At 44.4% G+C, this 17,789-nt stretch overlaps 1 pseudogene; it reads left to right on the top strand.

Moving 5' to 3' along the window:
- The window catches only part of LOC135534069 (probable global transcription activator SNF2L2), a 44,640-nt pseudogene extending 28,620 nt beyond the window's left edge, over positions 1 to 16,020 (top strand).
- Positions 16,021 to 17,789: the final 1,769 nt, after the last annotated feature.

The raw sequence follows: 17,789 nt of genomic DNA, 5'->3' as shown, positions 1-17,789 counted from the left end.
TACATGTTCCCACACATTCAGGTATATTAGTTCTAGAACCACCCCTACATGTTCCCACACATTCAGGTATATTAGTTCTAGAACCACCCCTACATGTTCCCACACATTGAGGTATATTAGTTCTAGAACCACCCCTACATGTTCCCACACATTGAAATATATTAGTTCTAGAACCACCCCTACATGTTCCCACACATTGAAATATATTAGTTCTAGAACCACCCCTACATGTTCCCACACATTGAGGTATATTAGTTCTAGAACCACCCCTACATGTTCCCACACATTGAAATATATTAGTTCTAGAACCACCCCTACATGTTCCCACACATTGAGGTATATTAGTTCTAGAATCACCCCTACATGTTCCCACACATTGAAATATATTAGTTCTAGAACCACCCCTACATGTTTCCACACATTGAGGTATATTAGTTCTAGAACCACCCCTACATGTTCCCACACATTGAAATATATTAGTTCTAGAACCACCCCTACATGTTCCCACACATTGAAATATATTAGTTCTAGAACCACCCCTACATGTTCCCACACATTGAGGTATATTAGTTCTAGAACCACCCCTACATGTTCACACACATTGAAATATATTAGTTCTAGAACCACCCCTACATGTTCCCACACATTGAGGTATATTAGTTCTAGAACCACCCCTACATGTTCCCACATTGACGTATATTAGTTCTAGAACCACCCCTACATGTTCCCACACATTGAGGTATATTAGTTCTAGAACCACCCCTACATGTTCACACACATTGAGGTCCGTTAGTTCTAGAACCACCCCTACATTTTGAATAATCTCAAGTATTAAATGTATTTTGATTTGTTTAACACTTTTTGCTTACTACATGATTCCATGTTTTGTTTCATAGTTTTGATGTCATCACGATTCTACAATGTAGAACATAGTAAAAATAAAGAAGAACCCTTGAATGAGTAGGTCTTCTAAAACTTTTGACCGGTAGTTTACATGTTCTAGCACATTAAGGTACATGACATATTCCAACACATTGAGTAACATTAGATCTAGAATCACTCCTACATATTCCAACACATTGAGGTACATTAGATCTAGAACCACTCCTACATGTTCCAACACGTTGAGGTACATTCCCTCAGAACCACCTTTAAATGTTCACACACAGAGGTAGGTTACATGTTCTAACACATTGAGGTAAGTTAGTTCTAGAACCACCCCTACATGTTCACACACATTGAAGTACGTTAGTTCTAGAACCACCCCTACATGTTCCCACACATTGAGGTATATTAGATCTAGAACCACCCCTACATGTTCCAACACATTGAGGTATGTTAGTTCTAGAACCACCCCTACATGTTCCCACACATTGAGGTATATTAGTTCTAGAACCACCCCTACATGTTCCCACACATTGAGGTATATTAGTTCTAGAACCACCCCTACATGTTCACACACATTGAAATATATTAGTTCTAGAACCACCCCTACATGTTCACACACATTGAAATATATTAGTTCTAGAACCACCCCTACATGTTCCCACACATTGAGGTATATTAGTTCTAGAACCACCCCTACATGTTCCCACACATTGAGGTATATTAGTTCTAGAACCACCCCTACATGTTCCCACACATTGACGTATATTAGTTCTAGAACCACCCCTACATGTTCCCACACATTGAGGTATATTAGTTCTAGAACCACCCCTACATGTTCACACATTGAGGTCCGTTAGTTCTAGAACCACCCCTACATTTTGAATAATCTCAAGTATTAAATGTATTTTGATTTGTTTAACACTTTTTGCTTACTACATGATTCCATGTTTTGTTTCATAGTTTTGATGTCATCACGATTCTACAATGTAGAACATAGTAAAAATAAAGAAGAACCCTTGAATGAGTAGGTCTTCTAAAACTTTTGACCGGTAGTTTACATGTTCTAGCACATTAAGGTACATGACATATTCCAACACATTGAGTAACATTAGATCTAGAATCACTCCTACATATTCCAACACATTGAGGTACATTAGATCTAGAACCACTCCTACATGTTCCAACACGTTGAGGTACATTCCACTCAGAACCACCTTTAAATGTTCACACACAGAGGTAGGTTACATGTTCTAACACATTGAGGTAAGTTAGTTCTAGAACCACCCCTACATGTTCACACACATTGAAGTACGTTAGTTCTAGAACCACCCCTACATGTTCCCACACATTGAGGTATATTAGATCTAGAACCACCCCTACATGTTCCAACACATTGAGTATGTTAGTTCTAGAACCACCCCTACATGTTCCCACACATTGAGGTATATTAGTTCTAGAACCACCCCTACATGTTCCCACACATTGAGGTATATTAGTTCTAGAACCACCCCTACATGTTCACACACATTGAAATATATTAGTTCTAGAACCACCCCTACATGTTCCCACACATTGAGGTATATTAGTTCTAGAACCACCCCTACATGTTCACACACATTGAAGTACGTTAGTTCTAGAACCACCCCTACATGTTCCCACACATTGAGGTATGTTAGTTCTAGAACCACCCCTACATGTTCCAACACATTGAGGTATATTAGTTCTAGAACCACCCCTACATGTTCCAACACATTGAGGTATGTTAGTTCTAGAACCATACATGTTCCCACACATTGAGGTATATTAGTTCTAGAACCACCCCTACATGTTCACACACATTGAAGTACGTTAGTTCTAGAACCACCCCTACATGTTCCCACACATTGAGGTATGTTAGTTCTAGAACCACCCCTACATGTTCCAACACATTGAGGTATATTAGTTCTAGAACCACCCCTACATGTTCCAACACATTGAGGTATGTTAGTTCTAGAACCACCCCTACATGTTCCCACACATTGAGGTATATTAGTTCTAGAACCACCCCTACATGTTCACACACATTGAAGTATGTTAGTTCTAGAACCACCCCTACATTTTGAATAATCTCAAGTATTAAATGTATTTTGATTTGTTTAACACTTTTTTGCTTACTACATGATTCCATGTTTTGTTTCATAGTTTTGATGTCATCACGATTCTACAATGTAGAACATAGTAAAAATAAAGAAGAACCCTTGAATGAGTAGGTCTTCTAAAACTTTTGACCAGTAGTTTACATGTTCTAGCACATTAAGGTACATGACATGTTCCAACACATTGAGTAACATTAGATCTAGAATCACTCCTACATATTCCAACACATTGAGGTACATTAGATCTAGAACCACTCCTACATGTTCCAACACGTTGAGGTACATTCCACTCAGAACCACCTTTAAATGTTCACACACAGAGGTAGGTTACATGTTCTAACACATTGAGGTAAGTTAGTTCTAGAACCACCCCTACATTTTCCAACTCATTGAGGTAAGTTAGTTCTAGAACCACCCCTACATGTTCCAACACGTTGAGGTGCATTAGATCTAGAACCACCCCTACATGTTCCAACACGTTGAGGTGCATTAGATCTAGAACCACCCCTACATGTTCCAGCACATTGAGATGCGTTACATGTTCCAACACATTGAAGCACATGCGATCTAGAACCACTCCTACATGTTCCTGCAGATTGAGGTACATGACATGTTCCAACACATTGAAGTACATTCAATCTAGACACCTCTACATGTTCCAATATAGAGGTACATTAGATCTAGAACCACTCCTACATGTTGCAATGTAGAGATGTTACAATGTTCCAACACATTGAGGAACGCTAGCTTACATGCCGTAACACCCCTGATTCAAGTTACCAACGAAGCAGTGTTCTGCTATGTCTAGACTTCACAGTTACTGCAGTTTTTGTGTTCTGATTATGGACTTCTGGTCATGGAATTCTGAACGCATCAGGTCTACAGCTATTTAAATGTGTCCACATTGAAGGATTCCCTTTTCCTGCGCTATATTACATTGTCAGTATGCATCCTGCAAACTGTGGAATAGGCTAAATATGATAACACAGCAACAACTTGATGGCAGTAGCTAACTACTGTAGCTAACGAGCAAGCTAACCTATGTAGTTAGCCAGCAAGCTAGCAGACACAGCTAAAGTGATTGCAAACAAGTTACCATAACTCTAGCCAAACAAAAAAATAGTTGTTTTCTAAATATTAGCTAGCTGGCTAGCATTTATGAGGCCATCAAAAATATTCCTCACACGCTAGGAATGCATTTCCTCTCAACGTTATTATGAAAAGGTGCCTCTCTGTCTGAAAGTTTTCTGAAGGCTGGTGGGCAGAGTGCTGATGACTTTGCCCACTGTATGCACTTTCGGAGCCTGGTTATGCCTCGACTGAGGAGAAATACACACAGTGAGAAGGGCACACGTTTTATGTAAGTGTCAAGCTAAGACACGGCCTTCAACACAGAAATATAAGATGAATCAGCAGTGTTACTGCTTTTTCTGGAGCATAAACCTGAACCCACAGTCTGGCAGGGTAAGACTAGCCTGGAGGGTAGACGTCTGTCTGGCAGGGTAAGACTTGCCTGGAGGGTAGACGTCTGTCTGGCAGGGTAAGACTAGCCTGGAGGGTAGACGTCAGTCTGGCAGGGTAAGACTAGCCTGGAGGGTAGACGTCAGTCTGGCAGGGTAAGAGCCTGGAGGGTAGACGTCAGTCTGGCAGGGTAAGACTTGCCTGGAGGGTAGCGTCTGTCTGGCAGGGGTAAGACTAGCCTGGAGGGTAGACGTCAGTCTGGCAGGGTAAGACTAGCCTGGAGGGTAGACGTCAGTCTGGCAGGGTAAGACTAGCCACCCCAGGCCTGTCTGAGATGTGACACCCAGCCACAGCCCACCATCATGCTCTTGTTTTATTGTCTCTGCAGTGAAACCTTTAATGAGTTGTTTACTAGAAGAGTTCGGCAACATTTTAATTGGTCCCAGACTGCATGCAGATGTTTCATTTGTGTCTGTTTTAATTCACACAATTCAATCTACAATATTTACTTAGTGGAGTTAGGATTTATTATCTGATAACTATGTAGATGTGCCAGCTAATCACAAATAAACTCTAAGAAAATAGATTTTTAATTCAATTCTGATTTTTCACTCTCTGTCTTGTCTCACAGGAGTCCTTTGCTGAGCACTTAGGCTTCCCGAACGGCGTTATAAGCGGGTAAGATATTAAGATACTCAACATTGCCCATTCAGTTATGAAACACAACATGAATGTCCTTCAAAAGCCGAACGCTAAACACCCCAGACAACACTTTTCCCTTCTGGGACCAGATGGTTATTTATTCTCCTTGCCCTCCACCCCAGACACGAGCTGTACCGTGCATCGGGGAAGTTTGAGCTGCTGGACCGGATCCTTCCCAAGCTGCATGTCACCAACCACAGAGTTCTGCTGTTCTGTCAGATGACATCACTCATGACCATCATGGAGGACTACTTTGCTTACCGCAATTTCCTCTACTTGCGCCTCGACGGTATGTATCTCTGACCCTAACCATACCTCAATTTCCCCTACTTCAAGTCAAATCAAAGTTTATTTGTCACGTGCGCTGAACCAATAGTGCAAAAAAGGTATTAGGTGAACAATAGGTAGGTAAAGAAATAAAACAGTAAAAAGACATATATACAGTAGAGGGGCTATATACAGTAGAGGCTATATACAGTAGAGGCTATATACAGTAGAGGAGCTATACATTTACATTTTACATTTAAGTCATTTAGCAGACGCTCTTATCCAGAGCGACTTACAAATTGGTGAATTCACCTTCTGACATCCAGTGGAACAGCCACTTTACAATAGTGCATCTAAATCATTAAGGGGGCGGGGGGGGTGAGAAGGATTACTTATCCTATCCTAGGTATTCCTTGAAGAGGTGGGGTTTCAGGTGTCTCCGGAAGGTGGTGATTGACTCCGCTGTCCTGGCGTCGTGAGGGAGTTTGTTCCACCATTGGGGGGCCAGAGCAGCGAACAGTTTTGACTGGGCTGAGCGGGAACTGTACTTCCTCAGTGGTAGGGAGGCGAGCAGGCCAGAGGTGGATGAACGCAGTGCCCTTGTTTGGGTGTAGGGCCTGATCAGAGCCTGGAGGTACTGCGGTGCCGTTCCCCTCACAGCTCCGTAGGCAAGCACCATGGTCTTGTAGCGGATGCGAGCTTCAACTGGAAGCCAGTGGAGAGAGCGGAGGAGCGGGGTGACGTGAGAGAACTTGGGAAGGTTGAACACCAGACGGGCTGCGGCGTTCTGGATGAGTTGTAGGGGTTTGATGGCACAGGCAGGGAGCCCAGCCAACAGCGAGTTGCAGTAATCCAGACGGGAGATGACAAGTGCCTGGATTAGGACCTGCGCCGCTTCCTGTGTGAGGCAGGGGCGTACTCTGCGGATGTTGTAGAGCATGAACCTACAGGAACGGGCCACCGCCATGATGTTGGTTGAGAACGACAGGGTGTTGTCCAGGATCACGCCAAGGTTCTTAGCGCTCTGGGAGGAGGAAACAATGGAGTTGTCAACCGTGATGGCGAGATCATGGAACGGGCAGTCCTTCCCCGGGAGGAAGAGCAGCTCCGTCTTGCCGAGGTTCAGCTTGAGGTGGTGATCCGTCATCCACACTGATATGTCTGCCAGACATGCAGAGATGCGATTCGCCACCTGGTCATCAGAAGGGGGAAAGGAGAAGATTAATTGTGTGTCGTCTGCATAGCAATGATAGGAGAGACCATGTGAGGTTATGACAGAGCCAAGTGACTTGGTGTATAGCGATAATAGGAGAGGGCCTAGAACAGAGCCCTGGGGGACACCAGTGGTGAGAGCGCGTGGCGAGGAGACAGATTCTCGCCACGCCACCTGGTAGGAGCGACCTGTCAGGTAGGATGCAATCCAAGCGTGGGCCGCGCCGGAGATGCCCAACTCGGAGAGGGTGGAGAGGAGGATCTGATGGTTCACAGTGTCGAAGACAGCCGATAGGTCTAGAAGGATGAGAGCAGAGGAGAGAGAGTTAGCTTTAGCAGTGCGGAGCGCCTCCGTGATACAGAGAAGAGCAGTCTCAGTTGAATGACTAGTCTTGAAACCTGACTGATTTGGATCAAGAAGGTCATTCTGAGAGAGATAGCGGGAGAGCTGGCCAAGGACGGCACGTTCAAGAGTTTTGGAGAGAAAAGAAAGAAGGGATACTGGTCTGTAGTTGTTGACATCGGAGGGATCGAGTGTAGGTTTTTTCAGAAGGGGTGCAACTCTCGCTCTCTTGAAGATGGAAGGGACGTAGCCAGCGGTCAGGGATGAGTTGATGAGCGAGGTGAGGTAAGGAGAAGGTCTCCGGAAATGGTCTGGAGAAGAGAGGACGGGATAGGGTCAAGCGGGCAGGTTGTTGGGCGGCCGGCCGTCACAAGAAGCGAGATTTCATCTGGAGAGAGGGAGAAAGAGGTCAGAGCACAGGGTAGGGCAGTGTGAGCAGAACCAGCGGTGTCGTTTGACTTAGCAAATGAGGATCGGATGTCGTCGACCTTCTTTTCAAAATGGTTGACGAAGTCATCTGCAGAGAGGGAGGAGGGGGGGAGGATTCAGGAGGGAGGAGAAGGTGGCAAAGAGCTTCCTAGGGTTAGAGGCAGATGCTTGGAATTTAGAGTGGAAGAAAGTGGCTTTAGCAGCAGAGACAGAGGAGGAAAATGTAGAGAGGAGGGAGTGAAAGGATGCCAGGTCCGCAGGGAGGCGAGTTTTCCTCCATTTCCGCTCGGCTGCCCGGAGCACTGTTCTGTGAGCTCGCAGTGAGTCGTCGAGCCACGGAGCGGGAGGGGAGGACCGAGCCGGCCTGGAGGATAGGGGACATAGAGAGTCAAAGGATGCAGAAAGGGAAGAGAGGAGGGTTGAGGAGGCAGAATCAGGAGATAGGTTGGAGAAGGTATGAGCAGAGGGAAGAGATGATAGGATGGAAGAGGAGAGAGTAGCGGGGAGAGAGAGCGAAGGTTGGGACGGCGCGATACCATCCGAGTAGGGGCAGTGTGGGAAGTGTTGGATGAGAGCGAGAGGGAAAAGGATACAAGGTAGTGGTCGGAGACTTGGAGGGAGTTGCAATGAGGTTAGTGGAAGAACAGCATCTAGTAAAGATGAGGTCGAGCGTATTGCCTGCCTTGTGAGTAGGGGGAAGGTGAGAGGGTGAGGTCAAAGAGGAGAGGAGTGGAAAGAAGGAGGCAGAGAGGAATGAGTCAAAGGTAGACGTGGGGAGGTTAAAGTCGCCCAGGACTGTGAGAGGTGAGCCGTCCTCAGGAAAGGAGCTTATCAAGGCATCAAGCTCATTGATGAACTCTCCGAGGAACCTGGAGGGCGATAAATGATAAGGATGTTAAGCTTGAAAGGGCTGGTAACTGTGACAGCATGGAATTCAAAGGAGGCGATAGACAGATGGGTAAGGGGAGAAAGAGAGAATGACCACTTGGGAGAGATGAGGATCCCGGTGCCACCACCCCGCTGACCAGAAGCTCTCGGGGTGTGCGAGAACACGTGGGCGGACGAAGAGAGAGCAGTAGGAGTAGCAGTGTTGTCTGTGGTGATCCATGTTTCCGTCAGTGCCAAGAAGTCGAGGGACTGGAGGGAGGCATAGGCTGAGATGAACTCTGCCTTGTTGGCCGCAGATCGGCAGTTCCAGAGGCTACCGGAGACCTGGAACTCCACGTGGGTCGTGCGCGCTGGGACCACCAGATTAGGGTGGCCGCGGCCACGCGGTGTGGAGCGTTTGTATGGTCTGTGCAGAGAGGAGAGAACAGGGATAGATAGACACATAGTTGACAGGCTACAGAAGAGGCTACGCTAATGCAAAGGAGATTGGAATGACAAGTGGACTACACTTATCGAATGTTCAGGAAGTTAAGCTTACGTAGCAAGAATCTTATTGACTAAAATGATTGAAATGATACAGTACTGCTGGAGAGGGGCTGGCAGTGGCTACGTTGTTGAGGGGCTACACTAATCAAGTCGTTCCGTCGAGTGTAGAGTTTCTACAGTGCTGCTAGAGGGGCTAGCTGGCTAGCTAGCAGTGTTATTACGTAATGTTACGTTAAAAGAACGTAGAGCTGGCTACATACGGAAAATCGCTCCAGACTACACAATTGTCGATACAAAGGGGCTACATACGGCTAGAGGGGCAAACAAATCATACGTTGTACTGTAATGAAGTGAAATGAAAATGTGATACTACATACGGTAGAGGGGAATGTTGACGGTTGTTGAAGTTCAATTCGGAAGACGTTGGCTACGCTGAGGGGCTAGCTACGGTAGAGGGTGACTATAACGTTAAGGACGACAAATAGCTGGCTAGCTAACCTCGGGGGATTAAGATAATCACTCTAAGTCTACACTCTAAGCTACACAAGGGGCTGGATACGAAGACAGCAAAGACAACTATGTAGCTAGGGCTGTCATTGAGTGTAATAGTTTCTACAGTGCTAGTGGCTGTATACAGCTGCTGTGCTAGTGGACAGTTAGCTAGCTGCTGGGCAGAAAGCAGGCTATATACGTTAGGAGTCGAGGGCTATATACAGATCAGAAAGACAACTATACAGTAGAGGGGCTATATACAGTAGAGAGTGTATATACAGTGCTAGAGGGGCGTTATACAGGAGCTAGTGGACGTTAGCTAGCTGCTAGAGAGCAGTCTAGACTACGTTAGGATGGGCCGAAATACAGTAGAGGGGCGCTATCTTTGATACAAAGGCGGCTATGTACAGTAGAGACATTGCTAGATTAGACAGTAAACCGTTGTACTATAATGAAATGTAATGAAAAGGGCTACTACCTGCGGACCGAAGTGTAGATGGGCTCGCTCCAACCCGGAACCGGTAGAGGGGCTATAGAGGGGCTATATACAGTAGAGGGGCTATATACAGTAGAGGGGCTATATACAGTAGAGGCTATATACAGTAGAGGGGTTATATACAGTAGAGGGGCTATATACAGTAGAGGCTATATACAGTAGAGAGGCTATATACAGTAGAGAGGCTATATACAGTAGAGAGGTATATAAAGAGGGCTATACAGACAGTTAGAGGGGCTGATATAATGTAGTAGGGTTATATAGATATGGGTTATATACAGTAGAGCATATATATAAGTAGAGAGTAGCAGCAGCGGTAAAAAGAAGGCTACATACGGTAGGGGGGTATATACAAGGGGGCAAATATACGGTAGCCAATTGATTACCGTTCAGGAGTCTATATGGCTAGAGGGGTAAAACTGTAGAGGGGGGCTATATACGGTAGATTGGCGCTATATACCGCTTGGGCTATATACAGAGTGAACAGTCTATGACTGGGGTGGCTGGGGTTATATACCAGGGGTTATATACGGTAGGCCTTATATGACACCGCCTGGTGTATATACGGTAGAGGGGTTATATACGGTGATGTAGGGGTTATATACGGTAAGGGGCTATAACGGTATGACTGGGGCTATATACGGTGGGGCTATATACGGTAGGGGCTATATACGGTAGAGGGCTATATACAGGAGAGGCTATATACAGTAGAGGGGCTATATACAGTAGAGGCTACATACGGTGAAGTGCTACATACGGTCAAAGGGCAGTTACATACCAGGAGGGTTACATACGGATGCTCTTGATGGCTACAGCTGTAGAACCTTTTGAGGATCTCAGGCCATACGGTAGAGGTGCTTTTTACGGTAGAGGGTGAATAGCAGTATAGGGGCTTCATACAGTAGAGGCTATATACATTCTAGAGGGGCTATGTTGAGTAGAGGGCTATGTACAGTAGAGGCTATATACAGTAGAGGCTATATACATGTGAAGAGGGGCTATATACAGTAGTGGCTATATACAGTAGAGGGGCCATATACAGTCCTTAGGGGCTATATACAGTAGAGGGAGGGCTATATACAGTAGAGGGGCTATATACAGTAGAGGGGCTATATACAGTCGAGGGCTGTATACAGTAGATCAGGCTATATACAGTAGAGGGGCTATATACAGTAGATGATGGCTATATACAGTCGAGGGGGCTATATACAGTCGAGGGGGTATATACAGTAGAGATGCTATATACAGTAGAGGGGCTATATACAGTAGAGAGTCTATATACAGTAGAGGGCTCTATACAGTAGTGTTGGGCTCTATACAGGGAGGGCTCTATACAGTAGAAGCCCATACAGTAGAGGGGCTACATACAGTAGAGGGGCTGTATACAGTAGATGGGCTGTATACAGTATGGAGAACGCTATATACAGTAGAGGGGCTATATACAGTAGTTGGCTATGTACAGTAGTGGGGCTATATACAGTAGTGGGGCTATATACAGTAGTGGGGCTATATACAGTAGAGGGGCTATATACAGTAGCAACTGGCTATATACAGTAGACTGGCTATATACAGTAGAGGGGCTATATACAGTCAACTGGCTATACACAGTAGAGGGGCTATAAAAGTAGCACACTATATCTTACATAGATGAGGCTATACAGTAGAGAGGCTATATACAGTAGAGAGGCTATATACAGTAGAGAGGCTACATACAGACACCGGTTAGTCAGACTGAAATGTAGTATGTACATATAGATATGGATAAAGTGACTATGCATATATGATAAACAGAACTAGGAGCAGCGTAAAAGAAGGGTTGGGGGGTAACACAATGCAAATAGTCCGGGTAGCCAATTGATTACCTGTTCAGGAGTCTTCCTCTTGCAAAAACTGTTGAGAAGCCTTTTGTCAAGGGTGTTTGGAGAATGTCCGCTGCTTCTTACAGTAGCAGAGTGAACAGTCTATGACTGGGGTGGCTGGGGTCTTTGACCATTTCCAGGGCCTTCCTCTGACACCGCCTGGTGTAGAGATCCTGGATGGCAGGAGGCCTGGCCCCAGTGATGTCTGGGCCTGATATCCACTACCCTCTGTAGTGCCTCTAATCAAAGAGGCAGTTGCCATACCAGGTCAGTGATATCCATGATGCTCTTGATGTTGCAGCTGTAGAACCTTTTGAGGATCTCAGGACCCATGCCAAATCTTTTTAGTTTCTTGAGGGTGAATAGCCTTTGTCGTGCCCTCTTCACAACTGTCTTGGTGTGTGTGTACCATTCTAGTTTGTTGTTGATGTGGACACCAATGAACTTGAAGCTCTCAACCTGCTCCACACAGCCCTGTCTGTGAATGGGGCGTGCTCCTGATATCCTCTTTTTCCTCTAGTCCACAATCATCTCCTTAGTCCTGATACGTTGAGGGAGAGGTTGTTATTCTGGCTCCACCCGGCCAGGTCTCTGTCCTCCTCCAGAAGCTCTTTGTCTAATCGGTGATCAGGCCTGTCCTGATATCTACAAACTTAATGATGGTTTGGGTCGTGCCTGGCCATTCAGTCATGGGTGAACAGGGAGTACAGGAGGGACTGAGCATGCACCCCTGGGGAGCTCAGTGTTGAGGATCAACGTGCAAATGTGTGTTACCTACCCTCACCACCAGGGGCGGGCCGTCAGGAAGTCCCGGATGGGAGGATCTAGGTGTTTAGTCCCAGGATCCTTAGCTTAGTGATGAGCTTTGATGGCACTATGGTGTTGAAGCTGAGCTGTAGTCAATGAATAGCATTCTCACATCAGTGTTCCTTTTGTCCATCTGTGGATCTGTTTGGGCGGTATGCAAATTGAGTGGGTCTAGGGTTTCTAGGATAATGGTGTTGATGTGATCGTTACCAACCTTTCAAAGCACTTTGTCTAATCGGATGTGAGTGCTCGGGTCTGTAATCAATCACACACACAAGGTCAGTGCGTACAAAAACATGTATCACACAAAAAAATCTTACATGATGGGGAACAGAGGAATAAATACATGTAGATTGATTGGGGAATGAAAACCAAGTGTGCAGGGAACAAGACAAAACAAATGGATACATGAAAAATGGAGCGGCGATAGCTAGAAAGCCGGTGACGTCAACCCAACGGTCCCGATCTCTGGCCGATATCGGCGGAAGCCTTTGTCTAATCCGGCTCTTTGTCCTCTACCTGCAGAAGCTTCCTCTTGCAAATAATCAGAGGGATGTCAGCCCTGTCGGGTGTTTGGAGAATGTCCTGTGTCTAATCCAAGGTTACTTGAACGCTGTGTAGATATCCAAATCTTTGTTTAATCCGAGGTCAGTGAACACTGTCCTGATATCCAGAAGCTCTTTGTTTAATCCAGAGGTAAGTGATCACTGTCCTGATATCCAGGAACTCTTTGTCTAATCCAAGGTCAGTGATCTCTGTCCTGATATCCAGAAGCTCTTTGTTTAATCAGAGGTAAGTGATCTCTGTCCTGATATCCAGAAGCTCTTTGTTTAATCCAAGGTGAGTGATCTCTGTCCTGATATCCAGAAGCTCTTTGTCTAATCAGAGGTAAGTGATCTCTGTCCTGATATCCAGAAGCTCTTTGTCTAATCCAAGGTCAGTGATCGCTGTCCTGATATCCAGAAGCTCTTTGTCTAATCAGAGGTAAGTGATCTCTGTCCTGATATCCAGAAGCTCTTTGTCTAATCAGAGGTCAGTGATCGCTGTCCTGATATCTAGAAGCTCTTTGTTTAATCCGAGGTCAGTGATCTCTGTCCTGATATCCAGAAGCTCTTTGTCTAATCAGAGTTAAGTGATCTCTGTCCTGATATCCAGAAGCTCTTTGTCTAATCAGAGGTCAGTGATCGCTGTCCTGATATCTAGAAGCTCTTTGTTTAATCCGAGGTCAGTGATCTCTGTCCTGATATCCAGAAGCTCTTTGTCTAATCCAAGGTCAGCGAACGCTGTCCTGATATCCAGAAGCTCTTTTCTGCCGTAAGATACGGTTGCAGAAACATTATGTACAAAATAAGTTACAAATAACGCAGAAAAAACACATAGTAGCACAATTGGTTGGCCGCACGTAAAACTGCTGTAACGGCTTTCTTCCTGGGAAGGAGAGGACCAAAGTGCAGCGTGGTAAGTGTCCATGGTTATTTAATGACAGAAACTCAACATGAACACACTACAAAAAACCCGAAACAGTCCTATCTGGTGCAGAAAACACAACGACAGGAAACAATCACCCACACATCCCAACACAAAACAGGCTACCTAAATATGGTACCCAATCAGAGACAATGACTAACACCTGCCTCTGATTGAGAACCATATCAGGCCAAACATAGAAATAGACAAACTAGACACACAACATAGAATGCCCACCCAGCTCACGTCCTGACCAACACTAAAACAAGGAAAACACACAAGAACTATGGTCAGAACATGACAACTGCTGCCATTTCTTCCAGCGCCATTTTAGATTTACTTGCGCCTCGACTGTATGCATCTCTGACCCTAAACTTTAACCATACCTCAACTTCCACTACCTATGCCTTTACGGTATGAAATTGTCTTAACTTTAACCTAATCCAGATGCAGCCTCCTTTACCTGCGCCTCAACAATGTTTTCACCTGTTTTCATCAGTTTATGACAGGTATATTGAAGTACGGTGCTTGTGGTATGTGTTGCTGTGTGTTGTAGGCACCACCAAGTCTGAGGACCGTGCGGCGCTCCTGAAGAAGTTCAATGAGAAAGGTTCCCAGTACTTTGTGTTCCTACTGAGCACCAGAGCCGGGGGACTGGGCCTCAACCTGCAGGCTGCGGACACTGTGGTCATCTTTGACTCTGACTGGAACCCTCACCAGGTACACACACACATACACACACACACAACCACTCTAGTTACCCCTGGCTAACCTTGGAGTTTCTCTGTTCTGATTGGCTCCCAGGACCTCCAAGCCCAGGACAGGGCTCATCGTATTGGTCAGAAGAACGAGGTGCGTGTTCTGCGTCTGTGTACGGTCAACAGTGTGGAGGAGAAGATCCTAGCGGCTGCTAAGTACAAACTGAACGTTGACCAGAAGGTGATTCAAGCCGGGATGTTTGACCAGAAGTCCTCCAGCCACGAGAGGAGAGCCTTTTTACAGGCCATACTGGAAACAGAAGAGCAGAATGAGGTTGGTCACGGTGGCGTGGGAATAAAGATTAAATGCAGTTCCTTGCAGGTATGTTGGAGATGTTCACACATTCACCTAGATCCATGTAACACAACTGATCTAGAGGGTTGAGCCATATAACACAACTGATCTTGAGGGTTGAGCCATGTAACACAACTGATCTAGAGGGTTGAGCCATGTAACACAACTGATCTAGAGGGTTGAGCCATGTAACACAACTGATCTTGAGGGTTGAGCCATGTAACACAACTGATCTAGTGAGGAACATAAAACCAAAGTGCCCAGATACAAAAACTATTCAACAATGTTAAAATTCACCTAGCCTCATTCAACCATGCTAAAACATCACCTAGCCTCGTTCAACCATGCTAAAACTCACTTAGCCTCGTTCAACCATGCTAAAACTCACTTAGCCTCGTTCAATCATGCTAAAACTCACTTAGCCTCGTTCAATCATGCTAAAACTCACTTAGCCTCGTTCAACCATGCTAAAACTCACTTAGCCTCGTTCAACCATGCTAAAACAACACCTAGCCTCGTTCAACCATGCTAAAACTCACTTAGCCTTGTTCAACCATGCTAAAACTCACTTAGCCTCGTTCAACCATGCTAAAACAACACCTAGCCTCGTTCAACCATGCTAAAACTCACTTAGCCTCGTTCAATCATGCTAAAACTCACTTAGCCTCGTTCAATCATGCTAAAACTCACTTAGCCTCGTTCAACCATGCTAAAACTCATGTAGCCTCGTTCAACCATGCTAAAACTCACTTAGCCTTGTTCAACCATGCTGAAATGACTTATTCTCATTCAACCATGTTAAAACTCACATAGCCTCGTTCAACCATGCTAAAACTCACTGACAGTATATGGAAAACGTAGATGACATGAAACCAGTTAGTTTAGGTGAGATCAGTACTGAGGAAATTCCAAAGCACACAGAATGCATACCATGTTATACTATTTGCATCTACAATGTGCAGCTTATGCTTGATCCATTATCCTCAACATGGTAGAAGCCTTAACAAAGCCATATAATGTGAATGTTTCTTGTGTTCTTGTGTTTTTCCTTCTAAATGAAGGAGGAAGAGAAAAGTCAGGTGGCTATGGTAATTAACAACTGTTATTTGCATCATATTGTGGCTATGGTAATTAACAACTGTTATTTTCATCATATTGTGGCTATAGTAATTAACAACTGTTATTTGCATCATATTGTCATCTATGTTTTCCGGTTTAACATCAGCCTGTAAGAGTGGCTGGCTGGCTGGCTGACTGACTGGCTGGCTGGCTGGACAGGAATAGGAGTAGGTCGGCCCCAGAGGCTGATCTAGGATCAGTTTTATATATTTTATTAAGGTTCAGGTTAAAAAAGGTTTGGACTGGGGGAGGGTAAGCTGATCTTAGACCAGTGCCCACAGCCAATTTCTATCTCGAATGGCTGGCTGACTACTGCATGGCTTTGTGAAGCCCAGTAGGGAATGCATGGAGGACGGATCGGTGTTCAATACGATACAATACAATACAATACAGGTACAGAATACAATATACTACAGGTACACAGTACAATACAGGTACAGCATACAATACATTACAGGTACACAATACAATACAGGTACAGCATACAATACATTACAGGTACACAATACAATACAATACAGGTACAGCATACAATACAGGTACAGCATACAATACAATACAGGTACAGCATACAATACAATACAGGTACAGGATACAATACAGGTACAGCATACAATACAATACAGATGCAGCATACAATACAGGTACAACATACAATACAGGTACAACATACAATACAGGTACAGCATACAATACATTACAGGTACAGCATACAATACAATACAGGTACACAATACAATACAGGTACAAAATACAATACTGTTACAGCATACAATACATTACAGGTACAGAATACAATATACTACAGGTACACAATACAATACAGGTACAGCATACAATACATTACAGGTACAGCATACAATATACTACAGGTACAGCATACAATACATTACAGGTACAGCATATAATATACTACAGGTACACAATACAGGTACAGCAAACAATACATTACAGGTACAGCATACAATATACTACAGGTACATAATACAATACATTACAGGTACAGCATACAATATACTACAGGTACACAATACAATACAGGTACAGCATACAATACATTACAGGTACAGCATACAATATACTACAGGTACACAATACAATACAGGTACAGCATACAATACATTACAGGTACAGCATACAATATACTACAGGTACACAATACAATACAGGTACAGCATACAATACAATACAGATGCAGCATACAATACAGGTACAAAATACAATACAGGTACAAAATACAATACAGGTACAGCATACAATACAATACGGGTACAGCATACAATACAGGTACAAAATACAAAACAGGTACAACATACAATACAGGTACAGCATACAATACAGGTACAGCTAACAATACAATACAGGTCCAGCATACAATACAGGTCCAGCATACAATACACTACAGGTACAACATACAATACACTACAGGTACAGCATACAATACAATACAGGTACAACATACAATACAGGTACAGCATACAATACAGGTACAAAATACAATACAGGTACAAATACAATACAGTTACAACATACAATACAGGTACAGCATACAATACAGCTACAGTATACAATACAATACAGGTACAACATACAATACAATACAGGTGCAACATACAATACAGGTACAACATACAATACAGCTACAGTATACAATACAATACAATACAGGTACAACATACAATACA

Source organism: Oncorhynchus masou, unplaced genomic scaffold, assembly GCF_036934945.1.
Source record: "Oncorhynchus masou masou isolate Uvic2021 unplaced genomic scaffold, UVic_Omas_1.1 unplaced_scaffold_2966, whole genome shotgun sequence".
Lineage (NCBI taxonomy): Eukaryota > Metazoa > Chordata > Actinopteri > Salmoniformes > Salmonidae > Oncorhynchus > Oncorhynchus masou.
This window is presented reverse-complemented; position numbering and strand designations above follow the sequence as displayed.